The sequence below is a fragment of the Bombina bombina genome, chromosome 4 (assembly GCF_027579735.1).
Source record: "Bombina bombina isolate aBomBom1 chromosome 4, aBomBom1.pri, whole genome shotgun sequence".
NCBI lineage: Eukaryota > Metazoa > Chordata > Amphibia > Anura > Bombinatoridae > Bombina > Bombina bombina.
This window is the reverse complement of record NC_069502.1, coordinates 30,987,314-30,993,890: the sequence shown is the minus strand read 5'-3', so window position 1 is coordinate 30,993,890 and position 6,577 is coordinate 30,987,314. Positions and strand designations below refer to the sequence as shown.

Here is a 6,577-nt window from a genome sequence, read left to right as displayed (position 1 = left end):
AGCAGAGCATACTGCTGTATGCAGCATGCACCAGCATGACAGAAAGCTGGCTGGGATGTTTCTGTGAGGGTGAGCAGTCTGTGTAGTATATTTACATATGCTGTGTACATGGTCTGAACAATAGAAGCTGCTACTGAAACCTTGAAGCATGTTTGTCCCATAGAAGTGTACAGCAGAAATGCTTCTAATCACAAGTGAAATGTGCTCAATTTTGTCTAGAATGTACTTTCAATCTACTACTCTGGCAGTGAAGGGGTCAAAGCCTGTACTGGGACAGGAGAGCCCTGATTGGGCTGGTGCTAGGCGTGTCATATCAGGGTGTGTGAGACAGGGGAGCCTAACAAGCCGCTGCCTGCACCGTATTAGTGTCTCATTCACTGGCGTATAGAGCAACATCCCAGTCTGTGACCCTCTCTCACTGACATGCATGTAATGACCTCTGCTTCTCTGCAGCCTTTAACCCAGGTATTTACTGCTCAGCATTGTATCCAGACTCTGTGCACTACTATCTTATGATTTTATCCAGACTCTGTGCACTACTATCTTATGATTTTATCCAGACTCTGTGCACTACTATCTTATGATTTTATCCAGACTCTGTGCACTACTATATTATGATTTTATCCAGACTCTGTGCACTACTATCTTATGATTTTATCCAGACTCTGTGCACTACTATCTTATGATTTTATCCAGACTCTGTGCACTACTATCTTATGATTTTATCCAGACTCTGTGCACTACTATCTTATGATTTTATCCAGACTCTGTGCACTACTATCTTATGATTTTATCCAGACTCTGTGCACTACAATCTTATGTGATTTCAGATTGAATGACTTACTGGCCTTGGAGATCAGTTTAGCAGCTGATGGGCACAAGTCCTTACTACAACCATAACTTCTTGTAATCACTGTGATCACACAATGTGTACTATACTGCAGTTTATATGAGGCAATGCTGGATCTGCCATTTGTGCACATTAACCAGTGACACACTAGTACTGCCTTTGTACAATATGTCTCGTTATTCAGCTGTCACTCATCTGGGCTTCACAGCAATATGCTCCTGGTGACAGCTGCAATATAGCCGGATTACACCAGTGAATGATTTACTGGGAAGAGTGAAGCCGGATCTGCCTCCTCCTACCTGTGAGCAATCAGGAGATTACAGGTGAAACATGATAAGACAAATCAAAGCTACAGGAAGAGTGAAGACAGCAGCGTCCTTACAGTTGTAAGAAAACAGGCGCTGAACTAGATCATATAATGCCTTTATTTGTGATAACACCAGAGAAACAGACCTAGTTGTGACAAGAGAAGGGATATCGGATGAAGAGAGATGAACATGGCAATGAGACACCAATAGCAGAGTCAGGAGGTCCAAGTCAGAAGATGACCCTGGTAGGACCCACGCTGCACCTGTGACTACGTCCCAGAACAAGAGGATAAATAAGAAGATTAAAGTCAGAGAGAAAACTTAGTAGCATCCTTATAACCTGTCAGGAAACTGGACAAAGAGAAAGCAAAGGAACTGTCAGCTACAGAACTGATTCTGGTCTTGAGATTTCTATTGGTCCTATACAGCAGGTACCACATTACTAACTTATTCCTGTATATGTTCTGCAGTGATATAGAAATTGGTGCTTGATACCAGAGTAACATATACAAAAAGACATTAACAAGAATGACAGCGGTGTATGGACCCAGCCCATGAGGTACCATACGGTGTAATCTCCTTTACATGAGGTGACCTACAGGACAGGTGAGCTTACTTGCTAAAGTAACAGTAATCTTACTAATGCTTCCCTCTAACTGTTATATGTAGTACATTGTTTGTTTTATCTAAAGCAAGTAATCATTGCTATTATAACAAGATACATCTACTTAACTGGGCTGAGGTAAGAATAGTTTGTTCAAAGATGTTCTATAAATGTATTCGGTACAAATGATCTAAAAGAATATATAATATTTAACTACTGAAAAGAAAAATGGCGTATGGGTATAGACACCATAGGAGACACTGATGGTCTATTTGCCCTCAGAAGCCTGAACTAATAACTTACAGGAGCTGATCCTGGGAGCTTCTGGGGTTTTACTGTACCTCATGGGATCAAGAAAGGGCATTTTATATTGAAAGCTCTGAGGCTCAAATAGGAGAATTCCCTGACTATCGGATAGAATATTTAACCAATGGGAATATGAAGAGAGTTGACTTGTGACTGATCCCTGGGCTTGTACCTGATTGTGTAATTACTTAATCAGTCAGTGAGCGCCATAAAAACAATATAAATTGAGGAGTAAATAGCTTCATCTTATTCATGAACACTAGGGGCCTGCTGTAGGGGGGCTTGCTGTAGGGGGGCCTGCTGTAGGGGGGCCTGCTGTAGGGGGGCTTGCTGTAGGGGGGCTTGCTGTAGGGGGGCCTGCTGTAGGGGGGCTTGCTGTAGGGGGGCCTGCTGTAGGGGGGCCTGCTGTAGGGGGGCTTGCTGTAGGGGGGCCTGCTGTAGGGGGGCCTGCTGTAGGGGGGCTTGCTGTAGGGGGGCCTGCTGTAGGGGGGCCTGCTGTAGGGGGGCTTGCTGTAGGGGGGCTTGCTGTAGGGGGGCTTGCTGTAGGGGGGCTTGCTGTAGGGGGGCCTGCTGTAGGGGGCCTGCTGTAGGGGGGCTTGCTGTGGGGGGGGGCCTGGTGCAGGACGTCTTACAGTAAATGGTTTTTGTTTGGGTGTGACGTTTTACATTACGTCTGAGTCATTGAAACAGAAAACTATTTTATGTAGAATGTGTATATTTGGTGGGAAAAGCAAAAAAGGATTTGGCAAGAGTGCTGCAAATTGGTTGCTAAGTTCTGCAATGTTGTCGGGCAACAGTGGTTAATGTAATATTTTTCTAATGGGGTGGGTAATAATTCAGTAGGGGTTTGTTTGCAGCAATGTGAGTTCATTTTGTGTGTTTACTACTGGAGGGGTTATTGGGCATTTAACCATTTGTTATGGGTTGTAGGGGTTAGAAAATCTTTATATTATAAGTGATTCATTTTACCCATTTACACTTTATTACAACCTCAGAAGGGTTATATTAGGCTGAGATGTAAGTAACAAGATGGTTATGTGGAATAACAGGTTTGTAAGATAATTAAATGCCAAAAGGCCATTTTTAATATTGTATGTTATATAAAATGAGTCTTGCTGCATTTGCAAGTGGGTGAGACAAGACATAATATGGATGAGGGTTACTAATGCCTCTGAGTATGCACACTGAGCATGTTACCTCTGTAAATATCTCACAATACCACGGATGAGGGTTACTAATGCCTCTGAGTATGCGCACTGAGCACGTTACCTCTGTAAATATCTCACAATACCACGGATGAGGGTTACTAATGCCTCTGAGTATGCGCACTGAGCACGTTACCTCTGTAAATATCTCACAATACCACGGATGAGGGTTACTAATGCCTCTGAGTATGCGCACTGAGCATGTTACCTCAGCAAGTATCTCACAATACCACGGATGAGGGTTACTAATGCCTCTGAGTATGCGCACTGAGTACGTTACCTCTGCAAATATCTCACAATACCACAGATGAGGGTTACTAATGCCTCTGAGTATGTGCACTGAGCACGTTACCTCTGCAAGTATCTCACAATACCACAGATGAGGGTTACTAATGCCTCTGAGTATGTGCACTGAGCACGTTACCTCTGCAAGTATCTCACAATACCACAGATGAGGGTTACTAATGCCTCTGAGTATGTGCACTGAGCACGTTACCTCTGCAAGTATCTCACAATACCACGGATGAGGGTTACTAATGCCTCTGAGTATGTGCACTGAGTACGTTACCTCTGCAAGTATCTCACAATACCACAGATGAGGGTTACTAATACCTCTGAGTATGCGCACTGAGCACGTTACCTCTACAAGTATCTCACAATACCACAGATGAGGGTTACTAATGCCTCTGAGTATGCGCACTAAGTACGTTACCTCTGCAAGTATCTCACAATACCACAGATGAGGGTTACTAATGCCTCTGAGTATGTGCACTAAGTACGTTACCTCTGTAAATATCTCACAGTACCACAGATGAGGGTTACTAATGCCTCTGAGCATGTGCACTGAGCACGTTACCTCTGCCAGTATCTCACAATACCACAGATGAGGGTTACTAATGCCTCTGAGTATGTGCACTTAATGATTCGGATAGAGTATCTCATTTTAAACCACTTTCCAAATAACTTCTATTATCATTTTTACTTCATTATCATGGTATCCTTTGTTGAAGGAGCAGTAGTGCACTATTGAGAGCGAGCTGAACACATCCTGGGAGCCAATTACAAGAGATATATATATATATATATATACAGCCACCCACAGCAGCTAGCTCCCAGTAGTGTACAGCTGCTCCTGAGATTACCTAGGTTTGCTTTGTAGTAGCTAAAGTTATAAATTGTAATGCTCTATCTGAATCATGTAACTTTATTGTCCATCAGACAGATTTTGAGGTTTACCCTCTTTTCTTTCTGTATCCAGCAGGAACTGACTCTTTACAAAATCACATGGAGTATTTGGATGATTCCTAACTCACCAGTAAAGTCTGCAGCATTATTTGTCTTTAAACGAGACATCTCACAATGCACGCCCGCTTCTCCCTCTCTCACATATTTCTTCTATTTCATACGATTCTCTGCCACTTCTGTTAGGCACATCAGGACTTAAAGGGACATTAAATACTTTTTATAAGAATAGAACTAAGGTTATTTACCACCCAGGCAGTGGTGCCTCCATGTTAAAATCTTTCACTGCATTCCAGTGCTTACTAATAAATCTGTTTCAGATACCTGCAGTGTCACCTCGGTTTCATTAATATTTATCTACTAGAGGAACAAATCCTGTCTATGCATCCTATGACCCCTGTTATCTAGTAGGGGAACAAATCCTCTCTATGCATCCCACGACCCCTGTTATCTACTAGGGGAACAAATCCTGTCTATGCATCCTATTACCCCTGGGTGTCTAGTAGGGGAACAGATCCTCTCTATGCATCCCATGACCACTGGGTGTCTAGTAGGGGAACAAATCCTCTCTATGCACCCCATGACCACTGGGTGTCTAGTAGGGGAACAAATCCTGTCTATGCATCCTATTACCCCTGTTGTCTAGTAGGGGAACAAATCCTCTCTATGCATCCTTTTACCCCTGTTATCTAGTAGGGGAACAAATCCTCTCTATGCATCCCATGACCCCTGTTATCTAGTAGGGGAACAAATCCTCTCTATGCATCCCATGACCCCTGTTATCTAGTAGGGGAACAAATCCTCTCTATGCATCCCATGACCCCTGTTGTCTAGTAGGGGAACATATCCTCTCTATGCATCCCATGACCCCTGTTGTCTAGTAGGGGAACAAATCCTCTCTATGCATCCCATGACCCCTGTTATCTAGTAGGGGAACAAATCCTCTCTATGCATCCTATTACCCCTGTTGTCTAGTAGGGGAACAAATCCTCTCTATGCATCCCATGACCCCTGTTATCTAGTAGGGGAACAAATCCTCTCTATGCATCCCATGACCCCTGTTATCTAGTAGGGGAACAAATCCTCTCTATGCATCCCATGACCCCTGTTATCTAGTAGGGGAACAAATCCTCTCTATGCATCCCATGACCCCTGTTATCTAGTAGGGGAACAAATCCTCTCTATGCATCCCATGACCCCTGTTATCTAGTAGGGGAACAAATCCTCTCTATGCATCCCATGACCCCTGTTATCTAGTAGGGGAACAAATCCTCTCTGTGCATCCCATGACCCCTGTTATCTAGTAGGGGCACAAATCCTCTCTATGCATCCCATGACCCCTGGGTGTCTAGTAGGGGAACAAATCCTATCTATGCATCCCATGACCACTGTGTGTCTAGTAGGGGAACAAATCCTCTCTATGCATCCCATGACCCTTGTTGTCTAGTAGGGGAACAAATCCTCTCTATGCATCCCATGACCCTTGTTGTCTAGTAGGGGAACAAATCCTCTCTATGCATCCCATGACCCCTGGGTGTCTAGTAGGGGAACAAATCCTCTCTATGCATCCCATGACCCTTGTTGTCTAGTAGGGGAACAAATCCTCTCTATGCATCCCATGACCCATGGGTGTCTAGTAGGGGCACAAATCCTCTCTATGCATCCCATGACCCCTGTTATCTAGTAGGGGCACAAATCCTCTCTATGCATCCCATGACCCCTGGGTGTCTAGTAGGGGAACAAATCCTATCTATGCATCCCATGACCCCTGGGTGTCTAGTAGGGGAACAAATCCTCTCTATGCATCCCATGACCCCTGTTATCTAGTAGGGGAACAAATCCTCTCTATGCATCCCATGACCCCTGTTGTCTATTAGGGGAACATATCCTCTCTATGCATCCCATGACCCCTGTTGTCTATTAGGGGAACAAATCCTCTCTATGCATCCCATGACCCCTGGGTGTCTAGTAGGGGAACAAATCATCTCTATGCATCCCATGACCCCTGGGTGTCTAGTAGGGGAACAATTCCTCTCTATGCATCCCATGACCCCTGTTGTCT

The 6,577-nt window shown here is 44.2% G+C and overlaps 1 protein-coding gene across 3 annotated transcripts in view; it reads left to right on the top strand.

Annotated features, from left to right (window-relative positions):
- Nucleotides 1-383: 383 nt before the first annotated feature.
- The window catches only part of LOC128655865 (sterile alpha motif domain-containing protein 12-like), a 109,500-nt gene continuing 103,306 nt past the window's right edge, over nucleotides 384-6,577 (top strand). The window contains exon 1 of one of the 3 annotated variants that reach the window (XM_053709443.1): nucleotides 384-1,589. The gene's annotated coding sequence lies outside the window, so the exon portion shown is untranslated. Of the gene's footprint in view, nucleotides 1,765-6,577 lie in introns of all 3 variants that reach the window. The other 2 variants (XM_053709442.1, XM_053709444.1) reach the window with 2 other exon arrangements.